At 49.8% G+C, this 16,910-nt stretch overlaps 1 protein-coding gene across 4 annotated transcripts in view; it reads right to left on the bottom strand.

The window, feature by feature from the left end:
* Positions 1-9,933, bottom strand: part of GRIP2 (glutamate receptor interacting protein 2) — a 106,082-nt gene extending 96,149 nt beyond the window's left edge. For 3 of the 4 annotated variants that reach the window (XR_002515733.2, XR_002515734.2, XM_021922667.2), the window contains exon 1: positions 8,466-9,933. The gene's annotated coding sequence lies outside the window, so the exon portion shown is untranslated. The remainder of the gene's footprint in view (positions 1-8,465) is intronic. The other variant, XM_021922669.2, reaches the window with a different exon arrangement.
* Between the last annotated feature and the right edge of the window lie 6,977 nt (positions 9,934-16,910).

Genomic DNA, 16,910 nt, shown 5'->3' with positions numbered 1-16,910 from the left:
ATCTCAGCTCATTGCAACCTCCGCCTCCCAGGTTCAAACGATTCTCCTGTCTCCCAAGTAGCTGGGACTACAGGCGCCCGCCACCATGCCCAGCTAATTTTTGTATTTTTAGTAGAGACAGGTTTCACCATACTGACCAGGCTGGTCTGAAACTCCTGACCTCGTGATCCACCTGCCTCGGCTTCCCAAAGTGCTGGGATTACAGGCATGAGCCACCACGCCCGGCCATATTATGGAGATTTCAACAAAAAATATTATTTTTAAAGGTGTTTGATTTAATATCTTTGAACCTGATGTTAGTGAGCCCCCATGGGGCCCACACAGCCTCCCCATAGCTCTGGGAGGTAGAATTGGCCCATTTCACACATAAAGGACAGTTCAGAGCAGACACAGGCCAATTGGGCCCCCACTTCTGGGACCGAGGCAGCTGGAGGGGAAAGGGACTGCAGCTGTGCAGAGCCACCTTGTCCTAGGGTGACTGTCAGAGGAAACAGGCATGAGCTGCAAGGAGGAGGCAGGCTAGGCTTGAAGGAGACCAGAGAGCAGCTCCAGTGAACTCTGCACAGCGAGCAAACCTCAGCCCCCCAGCTTCCTTCAGGAGGAATATACACAGCTAGCTCAACCAAGCACCCACTGCATACCAGGCACTGACCGTCACACTGGCTCATTTAATTCTCACCACCTCTCCAGCAGAAAGGTACCATTTTTATTCCATTTTACAGATGAGGAAATGGAGGTCCCTTCAGCTTAAAGACGACAGAGTCAGAGGGGACAGCAGGTGCAAGGTCTCAGGAATGAGAAATCAGGTCCCACATAAGCCCCCCCACCCCCCCACCCCCATACGCCCCCACCCCTCGCTTAAAGCACTACAAAGGTTTCCCATGATGCTCAGAAGAAACCCATATTTCTTCCATTGGCCTGGCACCCCTGCTGAGCCCTCTGCCCTTACACCATTTCACTCTTCGGCTTTCTCACGGTATGGCAACCACACTGGCCTCCGTTCTTCAAACACACCAGGCGCACTCTTGCCCCAGGGCCTTTGCTCCTGTGGTCCCCTCCACCTGAACCACTCTTCTTCCAGGTCTTCCCTTGGCTGGGCCCCACACAAATGTCACCTCCTCTAGAAGGCCCTCCCTGACTACCCCATCAATTTCTATCATTCATCAACTTCTATCATTCATCCCCTTGCCCTGTCCTCCAACCAGCACTTCTTCCCCCAGTGAACTCTTATTTGTCCCATTTCTGGTCCATCTTCTCTGCTCCACAAGAACAAAGACTCAGTCTTATTTACTACTGTACCCCAGCACTTAGTGACTGGCATGTATGAGTTAAACAGTTGTAGAATGAATGAATGAAAGGAGAAACAAGGACTCTATCTGTGGGGTTGGGTGCCAGGGCCAGGAGGCAGGCAGGAGAGGCAGCAAATGCCTGGATTCAGGGGATGGTGACAACAGCCCTGCCCTCGCCGTGAATACTGGTTCCCTGAATCAAAGGTGCTGAGGTTAGGGGCACTTCCCAGAGGAAGCGGGAGGCCTCATGGAATGTGGAGAGGGATAAATGGCCTAGAACATGAGGGATAGCCATATTCCAGGAGATTATGTGGCCCTTAAAAATGACAAGTGTAAGAAATAACATCTGCGGGGGGAAAGCCTACATGAATTGCATGATAGGCTGACGGCAGCCCCAGGAAAGGTGAGTCTTACTGCAGCCTTATTTAAAAAGCCCAGTGCTGGCTGGGCGTGGTGGCTCACGCCTGTAATCCCAGCACTTTGGGAGGCCGAGGCGGGCAGATCACAAACTCAGGAGATCGAGACCATCCTGGCTAACACGGTGAAACCCCGTCTCTACTAAAAATACAAAAAAATTAGCCGGGCGAGGTGGCAGGCGCCTGTAGTCCCAGCTACTTGGGAGGCTGAGGCAGGAGAATGGCGTGAACCCTGGAGGCGGAGCTTGCAGTGAGCCGAGATCGTGCCACTGCACTCCAGCCTGGGTGACAGAGGAGACTCCATCTCAAAAAAAAAAAAAAAAAAAAAAAAAAAAAAGCCCAGTGCTGAGACAACCTTGATGTCCAACCATGGGGGAGCAAGTAAATAAACCATGCCTGGAATGACCACTCCATGACACATGCTGCAACTCAAGGGCTTTTAATAATCCAGGGAAATACTGATCCTGTAAAGCCAGGTGAAGAAAAAAGAAAACATAAAATAATGTGTGTGGTATGACAGCAACAAAAAATAAATGATAGATAAAAGACTGAAAGGAAACATACCAGAGTGGCCCTGGGGAGGGGGCAGGTGGAGGATGATTTTCATTTTCTTCTTGGTCTTTATTTTCAAAATAGTCTATATTTAACAACAATTACATGTTTAATCTGAGAAAAAGTCATTTCATTTAAGAGGATTTATTTTCTTAAAGATTGCCAGAAGCCAGAGAAATGTGTCCATATCAGTTCTGTATGCAGAAGGGGGTCCATTGCATGGCAATTGTCTTTGTTTATTGATGTTGCTGTGCTTAATTACTAAAACTAGTTTAAATGTCCAACAAACATCTTAGTGGTTTTATAAAATTAGAAATGTAGAAAAAGGAGGAACCATGAAACTGGCCAACAGGAAGGTCGAGAGTCCAATCCTAGCTCAGGCACTAAGTTAGGCAAAACCCTTCTCTTTTAGGCTGAGGTGGGTGGATCACCTGAGGTCAGGAGTTTGAGACCAGCCTGGCCAACACAGTGGCATAGTGAAACCCCGTCTCTACTAAAAATACAAAAATTAGCCAGGCATGGTGGCGGGCACCTATAGTCCCAGCTACTAGGGAGGCTGAGGCAGGAGAATTGCTTGAACCTGGGAGGCGGAGGTTGCAGTGAGCCGAGATTGTGCCACTGCATTCCAGCGTGGGTGACAGAGTGAGATGCCATCTCCAAAAAAACCCAAAACAAAACAAACAAACAAACCTTCTTTTTTCTGGGCCTCAATCTTTTCATCTGCAAAATGGGGCTAACCATCCCTGCCTCCCATTGTTTGGTAGGATTGCGGCCTCTACAGAAAGGGCTGTGCCTGTGCCCAGCACATGGTAGGTGCTCAGTAAATGCCAGGTGCTCTTTGCCCTCCAAGACCCCAGCTCAGGGTCCTTCCAACTACTATACTCCCAACAGGTAGGCAGGGCTCCTCCTCAAACCTTTTCAGTCTTGCACTCCGTCTGTAAAAAATGTGCATTCTTCTGCAGTGACATATCCATATGACTCATAAAGTATCCATATATTACTATATTTGTATATCATGCACATTATACAACATACGCAAAAAGAGAAACAAATTAAACTGTGAGAGAAAATAAATGTAAATGGAAGTTCTCCATATTTGTTCCCAACCTCCTCCTCAGGAGACTCTCCTGGGCATGGCTCACGCACCCCACTTGGGAGACCGCTAGCTGTGTCTGGGAGTTCCTGGAGGGCAGAGTTCACCGAGGTCTTAGTCACTGCTCTGTTCCCAAAAAACTGTTGGCACTCAGTCAAGAGTTGTTTAGTGAGCTCTGTGGCTCAGCCTGGGTGGCCTCTCCTGGGACCCTGGAGACCACTGATGTGCACCCTCCTGGGGCCCAGCCTCACTGTAAAATACAGCTGCACCCACCCGCCTGCCCTCCGGGACTCCCACCGGCCCAGAGCCAGCTGCCCACAAACCCCTGGATATAAATCTTGAGGCTCAGTTCCGTCAGTACAGAAGGCAAGCAGTGAATTTAAGGCTCCAGGGTCTCCAGCAGGAAAGCTTCCTGGGGGAATTCATTTTTCACCCTAGAATAAATTACCATCCCTGGATGACAGAGGGGAAGCATTTGCTCATTTGGTTGAAAAGTGGTTGTTTGAAGGGCTCCCCCCCCACCTCCCACACAGGAGATTCCCCAGCAAGCTTCTAGTTAGCTCCCAGCTTCTAGGACTATCCATCCAGGGACCTCCAAGACAGGGGCCTCATGACGGGCCCCTCACACCCAGCCCCCCAAAACCTGCCTCCATCCTTCTCCTCCAGGCTGTGGTCTCCACCCCACTGAGCAGAGGCCTGGGGCTAAACAGAAGCCGCCTACTCACTCCGCTCCTTGAACAAGCTAAGCCATCTCAAGTCTTTATCCCTTTTGCAAACTCACACAAATCCTAAGTGGGAGCATAAACTGGAACAGCCTTCTTGGGCAGCCACGCAGCACTGGGTGCGGGACACGTCCTATTTCCTTAGCTGGAGGATGGATGCACTGGGGATGTCTTCATGTTGCTCTTTAAAAAATACGAATGTACCCATCACTCTTCGTTGTGTACAATATACCTTGTGATAAAACAGCAAAGTGTAGAAGTGCATGATAGTACACAACTCTTTGTGTAAAAAGGAAGAAATGTATTCACAGTTGCTTCTATAGGCATAGAAGAAATTTCTAGAAGGATAGTCTAGAAATGGATGACAGTGGTTGCCTACCGTGGGAGACCGGGGGACTAGGCAGGTGGAAGACAGGGGTTGGAGAAAGGTTCTTCATGGATGTGTTTTGAGGTTTTTTTACCTGCACAATGTGACTGAGTTCTCAGGCCAATCCCCTATAGACAGTCGGTTTATTCCTTTTTAAAATTTTATTAACACTGCAACAAACGTCCTTATTCATATAGTGTGTCTGTGATAGGTTTTTCTCTAGAGTAGATACTTGGAGAAGGAATGGCTGGGTCAAAGAGTGTCGGCACTTGCCATAGTGACAGGTAACTGTCAAACTACCCTCCATGATAGCTCTACCCACTTATTGTAGATGTCAGCCTCTACTTCCCCCACAATCCCACCAACACTACAGACTACACTTTGTTTTTTTGGTTTTTTTGTTTTTTTTTTTTGAGACGGAGTCTCTCTTTCTTCGTGCAGTGGCCGGATCTCGGCTCACTGCAAGCTCCGCCTCCCGGGTTTCCGCCATTCTCCTGCCTCAGCCTCCCGAGTAGCTGGGACTACAGGCATGAACCACCACACCTGGCGACTTTTTGTATTTTTTGTAGAGATGAGGTCTCACTGTGTTACCCCGGCTGGTCTCAAACTCCTAGGTTCATGTGATCCTCCTGCCTCACCTCCCAAAGTGGTGGGATTACAGGGGTGAGCCACCACACCCAGCTAAACACCATGAATTTTTTAATTTCCCATTAAAATTGATATTGCACGTGGCTTTTATGAATGTTTTCCTAATGCTAACAGGATAATCCCCGAGAAGGTGAGGCTGGCCTTCTTTCAGCCCTTTCTGGCCGTCTGTGTTTCCTCTTCTAATCACTGCCTGCTCAGGCCTGTTCCCAGGCTCCTGGATGCTTACTTTTCTTACTGATTTGCAGATCTTTGTTTACTCAGAATATCATTCTTTATCTGGGATGTAGGTTGTAAATACCACTCCTCCTCATCTGTGTCTTGTCTTTAAAACTTCTAAATGATTTCTTTTGTTATACAAAACATTTTACTTTTTATTTTCCAATGTTTCAATCCTTTTCTTCATCATATCTGCATTTGGACTTTTTCTCTCATCTGATAAGGCTGATGCCCGGCCTTGCGGGGTTATTACAAGGAGTAGAGAGAGAATGAGTAAGGCTCCCAGAAATGCTGAGCGAATGTTCCTAACATAGCAAGGATGGTCATTTCAGGGGTCACCCGGCCTCCACTTGCTTCTCTCCCTCTAATAGCCAGCAGGAGCTTTCTGAAGATGTCACTCTTGCTTGAAAACCTTTCAACTCCCTAATGAGGATGAAGCTCAAATTCATCTAGCGAGTGAGTTCAAAGTCTCAAACACAAAGGCCTCTACCAGCTGAGCAGGTGATTAAGTGTATAAAGGGGCTGGGTGGAGAGTATGACAATGTGCCCCTGGCGGGGAAGCAAAAATGCAAACCCAGGGTTGCCTGATCTTCCAAAGAAAGCACTAAATCTATATTTTTGCATGCGAACATCCTCCCCCATTGAAAACTTACTGGTAACTGATTATTTTTTAAGCCACTGTTAGAGTCAAACAAGACCCACCTGTGAGCCAGATGTGGCTATTTCTGCCCTCAACAATCTGGCTCCAACCTACCTCTGCAGAGTTGTCCCTCCACATGTGCACCTCACACAGCTGACAGGCCAGTCACACCACTCAGATGTGGGCACAGTACACTTCTCTCCACTCTGTGCTTTTGCACATGCTGACCTCTCTGCCTTTCCCTGCTTTCCTTCTGGCCAACTCTCACTTGCTCTTGAAAACCCAGGTCAAATATCAACTCCAATTCTCCAGCCCCAGACAGAATTCCACGCTCCTTCCCTGAGTGCCCCATCACTCCCGTGGTACTAATACTCCCTGTATGATCTTGAGCATCATACTTCCAGGAGGAAGCTGCCTGGGGACACAGAAAGAGCCTTGGCTTGGCAGAAAGACATTCCTGGGCTGAAATTCCTGCTCTGCCACTTCCCAGCAGCGCATCTTTGGGCAAGTGACTTAACCTCTCTGTGCTTCAGTTTCTCAATTGTGAGATGGAAATAATCAGACCTATGCTAAGTCAGGTTTCTGGGAAGATAAATGAAATTATGTAAAAGAAGTATCTAGAATGCAATAGGGGCTTAATAATGGTTTATGCAATGAAAGAACAAATGCAATAAAGAATGAATATTTCCTCAGAGTTCTATAGACTCAGCACATGGAAAAGTTAGCTAACTTTCTGGAAGGGAGCCTGGGGTATTAGCCAAACCGTGCCTCTTGCCTTCTTTTCCAACCTCTTGATTTCAGAGAAAGCTGTGGGCCCTCTATCTCCCAGTGCCATGCACCCTGAGGACCCTCTGGGGGTACAGCCATTCAAGGGCAAGGACTACACAGGAATGAGTCCCAGTAGGTAAACTGAGGCAGACCAGATGTCAAGAAAAGGAGAGAGGAGATGTGAGCACCTGGTGCCCAGGAGGCACATCAAGAGGAAGGGAAGAAGCAGCAGCCCCTCGGGCCTCTGTATCCACATCTGTCTGCTCTGTGAGATCTGGGACTTTGTCTCTCTACTTCAGCTCTGTATTCTCATGTCTGGCACATAGTAGATACCAAAAGAAGTCTGCTGATTGAATGGATGACTTTAAATAATGTGAATAAGGCTGCTCAGTAAAATGTAAATGGCCGTGCGAATGCATCCAGCAGCTCCACAGAGAGGGGCATCTCTGCCATCTCCACACTCAGGCCTGTCCTAGCTGCTCCCAGGCTGGGTCCCTGAGCTTAGCTCAGAGTTGGGGTAGGGTTCAGAGGAAGGATGACAGGTAGGACCATGCAGAAGTAGGTGCCTGAGAGGCTGATGATCCATGGGGCCTTCCAGGGCTCACAGGCTCCACAGCTCCCACCCCACAAGGTGCCGTCCAAGTTTAAAGAGCCCCGAGGCTGAGTCTCCTGCCAGCAGACCTGCATGGACAGGCTCTGGGTCTCCAGCTGGTAAAGGAGAGGGGGAAGGAGAGAGGGTGGGAGGCCATCAGGCCCTGGGAAGCCCCTTCAAACAATCGACCCCACACACTCCACTGAAGAAACTGGGCTCAGAGAGGCGAGAACTTGCCCAAGGTCGCCCACCAGGATGTGAACCCATGTTTAGCTCTCCTCACGGTTTGGGCTCTTTTCACTAAATCCAGCTGGCCAGATATTCGGAGCCCCAATTCCCAGCACCGGCGGGGATGTTCGACGTCAGACGTGAAGCTCTGGGTTTCCAGGCACCCAACAAGCCACTCTTCCCCTGACTCCTCGTGGTGGCCTAGCACAAGAATAGGCTGCTGCCTCCATTTCCCCATCTGCCATCTAGTGTCTTGCTTGACCCTGTTCTTTGGAATTCTGGCCCCAAAACCCCATGGTCCTGGTTCTTGGCCAGGATCCTCCTCCCAGAGCAAAAGCATGGAGCCACAATGCTGCTGCTGTCTGCCTAGCATCCTCTTCCCAGACTGAGGACTTGGAGCCACAATGCTACCACCATCTGACTCGTGCCCTTCTCCCAGAACAAGGACATGGAGCCACAATGCTGCCGCCATCTAACTTGAGTATTACCTGCTCCACTGGTCGCACCCCTGCCTGGTACACCCATAGGCCAGGACCAGCCTGGTGTCGCCACATACATGTGGACACTGCTGGGGACTAATGTCATCCCCAACCCAGCCCAGCCTCCCTGGATTTCCCCAGCTGCTGGGGTCTCAGCCCAGCACAGCTCGGGTGCCAAGCTCCTGACACCCATCTGCCCCTCAGTCCAACCTGGGGAGCACAGTATTTGTCTCTGCTTTTGGCTTACATCTTGAGAGAATATTATTTATATTATGGAGAAAAAAAATTCCTGAGATAAATACTTGCTCCAAAAGCCACTCCGACCTTCCTCTGACTCAGTGTCTCGTCTGGCTTCTCAGACACAGGCCTAGGGGCCTCCCCACTGGGCCACAAACATGACTGATCCTCATGGCTCCCACTTCTGGCAACTCAAGAATCAGACGAGAACAACTTACCACCATTTGCTGTGTGCGTCACCAAGCCTCGTTCAGTCCTGGCCAGTGGACAGGAGGCATCACACAAACCAATGACACAGTCATCATGTGGGTCCAGGGCTCCTACAGTTCTCCCAAGATGACCCTGAACATGGGTTTTGTGTGAGAAACCAGCAATGATGTCACCCCATGGTTCCCAAGGCGCAGGCCAGCCTCCCTTCTCACAGCTTGGGTGCGCTGCAGGTTGGCAACATCCCCCGTGCTCTGGAGGCTAAAGGCATCGAGGTTCCTCGAGAGGGATGCTGCCGGCATTTGGGGTGGAGAGTTCTTTGGGCAGGACTGTCCTGGATATGCCAGAGACGTAACATCTCTGGTACCCTCCTACTAAAGGCCAGCAGCCCTGCTGTGATTGTGACAACACAAAGATACCCCAATCCAGGCCCACATAGTTGAGAGCTACGCGCTAGCCCAACCTTTCAAACCACATCCCCAATGAAAGCTCATCCAGGCTCTATTTGCATGACCCTGATGGTGGGGGACTCACCCCTCTCAAAGACCCCAGCCCCTCCATAGCCACCTGTGACCAGCAGAAAGCCTTTTGCTGCAGTTGCTGCCTCCCTGTGACTCCTCTGCTGGCGAGACGCAGCCCTGCCTTTTGGGGGCCTAGACCTGCCTATCTCTGTGCCTGGAATGGCCCTGAAGAGACCTGGTCTCCCCAGCCCTCAAGTACTGCTCTGAGCCCTCCCAGGACAGGTGCTCTGTCTCTCTGCCTCTGACTCTGGTATGTCCCTACCCCTCTCTCAGGGTAGCAAGTACAGCAAACAAGTGTCTCTTTCAGTCTTGCTAAACATGGACCCAGTCTGTGCTGGGAGTTAAGGAGCCCTGGCCCTCTTTCAGCCCTGCCCTGGGCTCTGGGGATGTGGATCAGATGCCCCAGGGGGAAGAGTAGACTCGGGTCAGGTGTGTAGGGAAGCAGTGACCTGCTGCCACACCCAGGGCAAAGGCTGGGAGCAGGCTTGTCTGGAGAGTCCCAGACTGAGACTCAGTCTCCTGGGATCAACACTCAACACGTGGGTGAATCCTGGGGAGGGAGAGGAGTTCCACTTGGGGCCAGGGCAGGGCCACTCTAGGACCAGGACCAGCACATCCAAAGGACCCTGCAGGAGCCACATGGAAACCTTAGCCCTCATTCACTTCCCAGTGGTTAAAAGCACAGCCTCTAGCCTGGGTTCAAATCCCAGCTCTGCCCCTTAGCTGCTGTGTGCCCTCAGGCAAGTCACTCAACCTTTCTGCCTCATTTTCCCCATCTGAAAAGTGAGATTAAGTATAGTACCTACCTCATAGGGTTGTTGCGAAAATTAAAATAGTTAATATATAAAGCGCTTAGCCTGCATGGAGTAAACGATTAATAATGGTTAGCTGTTACTATTATTATTAAACAGAGTCTCCCTCTGTCACCCAGGCCAAAGCACAGTGGCAGAATCATGGTTCACTGCAGCCTGGAACTCCTGGGCTCAAGCAATGTTCCCACCTCAGCCTCCCCAGTAGCTGGGACTACAGGTGTGCGCCACTGCACCCGACTAATTTTTGTATTTTTTTGTAGAGATGGTGTCTCACTATGTTGCCCAGGCTGGTCTAGAACTCCTGGACTCAAGTGATCCTCCCACCTCAGCCTCCTGAGTAGCTGGGACTACAGGTGTGCGCCACTACACCCAGCTAATTTTTGTGTTTTTTGTAGAGATGATGTTTATGTTGCCCAGGCTGGTCTAGAACTCCTGTCCTCAGGTGGTCCTACTGCCTCAGCCTCCCAAAGCGCTGGGATTACAGGTGTGTGCCCCAGCGCCTGGCTGTTATTATTGTCATTATTTTTTATATCAGGCACTCTCATCAGTGCAGCCCCTGCTCCAGCACACTCTTCAGCCTCTCCCCCACACCCATTTCAGGGACTTCCACAGGTACGAGCCATCTGCACTTTCAAACCACTTTCTCTTCCTCTTTTAAAAATTAGATGCGGCCAGGCGCAGTGGCTCACACCTGTAATCCCAGCACTTTGGGAGGCCGAGGCGGGCAGATCACGAGGTCAGGAGATCGAGACCATCCTGGCTAACACGGTAAAACCCTGTCTCTACTAAAAATACAAAAAATTAGCCAGGCGTGGTGGCGGGCACCTGTAGTCCCAGCTACTCACGAGACTGAGGCAGGAGAATGGCGTGAACCTGGGAGGCGGAGCTTGCAGTGAGCCCAGATCATGCCACTGCACTCCAGCCTGGGCGACAGAGCAAGACTCCGTCTCAAAAAAAAAAAAAAAAAAAATTACCGAGGCCCCGAAATGTCAGGCAGTCACCACGGGAATCACTCACAGTGTTGGGAAGGACCACAGACTGCCCCCGGCTCAGGCACTGTCTGAGACACCCACCCAGCCATGGTGTGGCCATAAGTGTGCTATAGCCACAGAGCAAGCGGGGTGGGGACACACACAAGCAGGGAGGGGCTGCCTGGCTCCGCAGGTTGCCCCTTGCAGACCAGCAGCTCCGGCCAAGCCATTTTCCCTGAGCCTCAGCATCCTTGTCATGGGGCCATGGGGAGGGCCAGATGTGAACAGGGGCAGCCCAGGGCCTGGCTCTCAAAGTTTGCTTCCTCCCCCTTCTCTTCTTTATTTCATTCACCACTCACCTAGTGAGCACCTACTGCATGCTGGCTTCTGAGCTGGTACTTCAGACTCACAGAGGAATGGCACGGAGTCCCTGCCCCCATGAGGCTCTACATCCAGTAAGGGAGATACAAGCACATGCTTTTGTTCCAACAAAGTCAGAGGGGCTAATTCTCCCATGTTGGTGGGGACAACAGGAAGCTGCACCCACAGGCCTAGCTTTGGGGTCAGAACTGGAGGGAAGCACCACTTATAGGGTGAAGAAGAGGATAGGAGAGGCACTCCAGGCAGGGGCAGCTGCCTGAGAAAGGCTCTGAGTAGGAAGGAGCAAGCCATCTGACAGGGTAAGAAGGGAAGAAAGGTTACTGCAGCCAATCACAGGGCTTTGAGTATCAGAGGCATCAAAGTAGGGACTCCTGGGCTAAATCCAGCTCAAAAGGGAGTACGTTTGACCCTTGGGGTTTTTTTGTTTGGATTGGTAGTTAACATTTTAAAATTGGGAGAGACAGTATGTTAAACTCTAGATTTTTAGCTTCTCTACAAAAATCAGAAACTCTGGTGATTGAACCAAGAACCCATAAGGCCCACATTCTCTGGTCCAACACTGTCCCCAGGCCCATCTCACTCCCTCACTTCACAAAGACCTGTTGAGCAGCTACTGTGCACCATGCAATATACTAATCACTGGGAATACAGTGGAGAGCAAAATAGACACAAGCACAGTCCTCACAGCACTTACTAGAGGGAGAGAAAGGTGATACATGAGCACTTAACATAAAACCTAGCAGTGCAAAGGGCTGGCAGGAATAGGAAACTCACAGGACCAAAGGACTGCTATATTATGTGGGATGGTTAGGGAAGGCTTCTCTGAGGAGGGGACAGTTGTATAGATTTTTTTTTTTTTTTTTTTTTTTTTTTGAGACAGGATCTCACTCTGTCCCCAAGGCTGGAGTGCAGTGACACAATCATGACTCACTGCAGCCTCAACCTCCCAGGCCCAAGAATCCTCTTACCTCAGCCTCCTGAGCAGCTGGGACTACAGGCACATGACAACATACTCAACTGAGTTTTAAATTTTTTTTTGTAGAAATGAGGTCTTGCCATGCTCCCCAGGCTGGTCTCAAACTCCTGAACTCAAGCAACTCTACCTGCCTTGGCCTCCCAAGTGCTAGGATTATAGGAGCAGCCACTGTGCCCAGCCAGTTGCATAGATCTAAATGAAGTGAGTTAGTGAACCAGTGGAAGATCAATCCAGCAAAAGGAACAGCAAGTGCAAAGGCACTGGGGTCCCCTTCACTCACCTTTTGGGTGAAGGCATTTAAGTGTGAGACCTTACTGTAAGTAATGGAGCATAATAAGCAATGTGTAGGCAGGTGAAAATCACCTTCCAGTATGTGTTTCAGATAAAACATCTCTGATAAGTGGTAGAAGAGACATGAGAAATAGGGAGCTGGGTGGAAGACATACAATAATTTTTTCCAATGGGGAAAAAAATCCCCATTAGGATGGCAGGGGAGAGGCAGAGAAGGCTCATGCGTGGCATGCTAAAACCTGAGCCAAAGACAGAGAAGCCAAGAATGCGAAGGGGAATCCTTGTTTCCTTCCTCACCAACTGTGTCATCTGCCAACCCCTGAAAAGTGGAGGCAGGGCAGGGGGAGGAGAGACCGAGAATGCTAAATCTTCTGCAACCCTGAGGCTGTTTTTTTGTGTTCGTTTTTTTTTTTTTTTTTTTTTTTTTAATTATTTTCCAAGTCTACCCAGGCTGCTGCCTTCGAAAGCCAACTGCAAAGAAATCACTTTGATGGGTTTTGTGTTTCCCCACCACCTTTCTAAGCCAAATTACAGTGTAGATTCCTTGTCCTTTTACCCACAAAGCAAAACAAACAGATGATTTTAAAGGAGAAGGTAAGAAAAACAAGTCTACAATCTATATCACTGTTCTCGGCTGGGGTGGGGGTTGGGGGGGCAATGCTGACATCGTGGTCCATGGCATGAGAAATGACTTCCGCCATTCAAAGCTTTATTTGCATTTTTTGGAGGTACAAGGAGACATTTAAAATCAGCTCCGGTGTTGACACTGCAGTTATTAAACCCAAACAAAAGATTCCTTCCAAAGTCTAACTAGTTCTTTGTAAATTTATCTGGGCCCCCACTACCTGATTTAAGGCAATGAGCAGATGTTTCACAGCAGGAAGTTCATTAGCTCCAGATGCCGCTTTGTTCAGGAAGTGTGCATGCACCCACGCACTGGCAACCACACACAAACACAAACACGCACACACAAACACACACAGGACCTGGGGCAATGAACATTCATGGCCCCTCTTCCAGCATTTGGCATGACCGCATGGACCATTTGTAACCTCTGCCTGCGGTTATGACAGGGAAACGAGCAGCAGGAGTGAGGAGCCAATCAAAAGCCGCCCTATCGTCTTCCTGTTGTCTCCTAGGTAACCAGCATAGGGACACATCAGCTAGCTGGGTACCACAGGGGGACACACATACACACACAGCCATTCTCCCTTAGCAGTCCATAACAGCAGAAACACTGGACGTGTCTATCAGCACCCTGGACAGATCACCCCCCCTCCCCCGACAAAGACTTCAAACCCTTTGGTTAACGTTGACAGCCTTATCTCCCACAGCTTTCTCACCTCCACCCCCTTCCTTACTCATGCCATTTCTCTGCCTGGGATGCCACTGCCTACTACCATCTCTATCACCCGAAACCTTGGTCGTTTTCGGAGCTAGCCCAAGCTCTTGGTCTCCCAAGAGCTCCCTTGGAGCCCCTCCTTCAAGGGCTCCCATCACAATAAGAGCCACACTCCTTTACATGGCAGTCAAGGCCCTACACTGATCTGATTGTTCATGATCTGGTTCCTCCAACCTTATCATTCTCTCCCTTCCTCAATTCTTTTTTCTATTCCTCCAACAGGTCAAACTGTCCTCCCCACACAACCCCCTGAAAACCAGGGCTTTTCTTTATATTTGCTGTTCCCTCCGCCTGCATTGCTTTTCCTTCTGCTCTTTGTGTGGCTGAGCCTTCTCACTCTTTAGTGCCAGCTCAAAGTCACCTTCCAGGGATGCCTCCCTGACCATCCTAGACCATTCTGTCTATAGAAGCCCCCTCCCCCAGGACTCTCTTCTACATCACCCTGTATTCCTGTGTTGTCTTCATATCATTGATGACTCTCTGAAACTCTCCCACTCACATTTATTTGCTCACTTGTTCTTTGTCTCCCCCTCTAGAATGTAAACTCTAGTTTACTCTGTTCCACAGGGTCTTTGTCTTGTTCACCGCTTTATCCCCCAATACCCAGAACAAGGCCCAGTAAATATTTGTTGCATGAATAAAAAGTTGTTTCCTTCTTGCTGCATCTATGTTTCCCCCATCTCTCTAATAAGAGGCTTGGATCTGATGACTTCTATAACACTTCTGGCTAACATTTCAAGGGTCTATTAGAGACAGAAAGGACCAGCATAAGGAGGGAAATTAATCAGGCCACACCACAGGAAGAATCTGCCGGTGGAAATCTGACCTTCTCAACTGGGTCGCAGCGCCTTCCTCCTCTGAGCAGTCTCCCCGACAGGAATTTGCTGCCGCCCTCAACTCCACACTCCCCAAGCACTGAGCACCTTGAACTTTTGTTATCTGAGGGATTGGGGGCAACTTGAAGCTAAGGACTGGCTTTTATTTTTCTGATTGTGTGCAGAGACCAGCCAGAGCCTGGGGAGGGGAAGTTGGAAAGGGGTCCTCTGGAAGCATTTGCTGCAATAAAAGAAAGAAAATGTCAAGGGGGAGGTTCATTGAAGCACAAGTCTCTCTCTCTCTCTCTCTCTCTCTCTCTCTCTCTCTCTCGTGTGTGTGTGTGTGTGCACGCGTGTGTGTCTGTCAGCTCCAGCTGGTCTCTGCACAATCAGAAAAATAAAAGCCAGTCCTTAGCCTCAAGTTACCCCCAATCCCTCAAATAACAAAAGTTCAAGGTGCCCAGTGCTTGGGAAGTATGGAGTCTCACACACACGCAGTCACACACACACAGACACACATACACACACAACTCAAAAACGTCGTAAAGCAAGAATCACAAAGTATCCCAATCCCAGCAGCTACATATGTCTCTCTTCGAGGAAGATGACTGCTGTTTAAGATTCTAAACCCTGTGTGAGTGATTCTGACACGTGTGCTATGTAAGTCTGTGGTGTGTGTAACCACACTCTTGTCCAATCTCACTGGGCAAGAGTAGGCCATGAATTCAAGTAGCCACGTGGTAGACACAAACCTACTGGATCCCCCCAAACCCTAGCACTGGAACATCTCAAGCTGGCCACTCGTAACCCAGAAATCCACCCTGACCCTGAGTTCTCCTCTGACTAATGTGCCCAACAATACATCGGATCATTTCTCCAAATCTGAAGTTAAATCAGATATAATAATCAAGAAAGGGAGAAGAGAATTGGCATTTCTTAAGCACCTATTTTGTGTTGGGTCCTGTGCTAGGAGATATGAGCATTAACTCTTTCTGACCACCCTGCAAGTCTGCCCCTCCAACTTCACAGATGAAAGAACTGAAGCTCAGAAAAATAAAATAGTTTCCCCAAGGTCACATAGTAATCAGAGGGACTTAAGAAGGACATGAGTCTGGTTTTCAAGCCCATTCCTCTTTGTTGAGGCCTTAAATTATACAACCTGGTAGGCAGATGAGCTGGTCTTGTTCAAAACATCCCTCCCGCTGGCTGGGGCTCCTCTCTGAGAGATGCCAGGGGCATGGCATCTCTGTCCCTGCATCTATCCCTGTCACTCCTGGGCCTGGCTGACCTCTCCCCACAACCTCTTGTCAAGCAGGACTCACATCTCCAAACCTCTCATTTAAGACCCAGCCCACGGGGACTAATTTTCTTGTGACCCAGGGAAAGCCAGAGACTTTGCCTTTTTAAAATAGTAATTTCCTGTGGGCGCGGGAGGATACACCAGCCACCCTCTGATTTAGTGCGAAGCTCAAGGATCAATCCCAACTCAGATTTTCCAAGGAAAACTCAAATGTGGGGTACCTCCTGGCATTGAGGAAGGCATTGGCCTTCTCTCAAGAGATGTGTTCAGTGCTGGGCAAAGCCATTGTTGGTGTCACAAGACTCTCATGCCTCATACATGTCACACACGTGCCCTGTACACACCCACATGCGTCTCAAACACGCCACCCACATGTCTCTATGTACTCTGCACACACCATCCACCTGCCTCACCTATCTCTCTCTCACACACACACACACACACGCACACACACACAAGGTGAGGGGAGTCAGGAGCAAGAGAGCTACATCCTCCCTCTCAGGACATTACAGCCCCCACTTCCAAGCCTGTTCTGGACTGCGTGCTTTGCCAGGGCGCCTCATTTCATCCTTCCTAGGTCCCCAACAGGACAGGTTGCCCCTCACCCCTTTAAAGAGGCAGAAAGTGAGCCTGAGAGAGGCTTGTCCAAGATCACAGGGCATGCTCAGACGGAAGTTGGTGGTGGGCACCTAGCTCTGCCAGATTTCTTTCTTAATTAGCTCTGCTCCTTGGGGGCGGTTCCATTGAGTAGGGGCACTCCCCCAAGACACCACCCCCCTCCAAGACACCGCCCCCCTCCTTATTGGCATCCCCTCTCCCCTGCCTCCTTCTTCAATCTCAGGGAAGGAAACCTAGGCACCCTCTCTACCCTGAGTTGCTGCTCCATCCGCACCAACTCAGGTCAGACGAGGAGTGAAGGGTCTGTTCCCTCGCTGGGCACACCTATAGGCCCACCAGGGCCTGAGGCACTGGCTTAGGCTTAATGGC

Source organism: Papio anubis, chromosome 2, assembly GCF_008728515.1.
Source record: "Papio anubis isolate 15944 chromosome 2, Panubis1.0, whole genome shotgun sequence".
NCBI classification, from domain to species: domain Eukaryota; kingdom Metazoa; phylum Chordata; class Mammalia; order Primates; family Cercopithecidae; genus Papio; species Papio anubis.
This window is presented reverse-complemented; position numbering and strand designations above follow the sequence as displayed.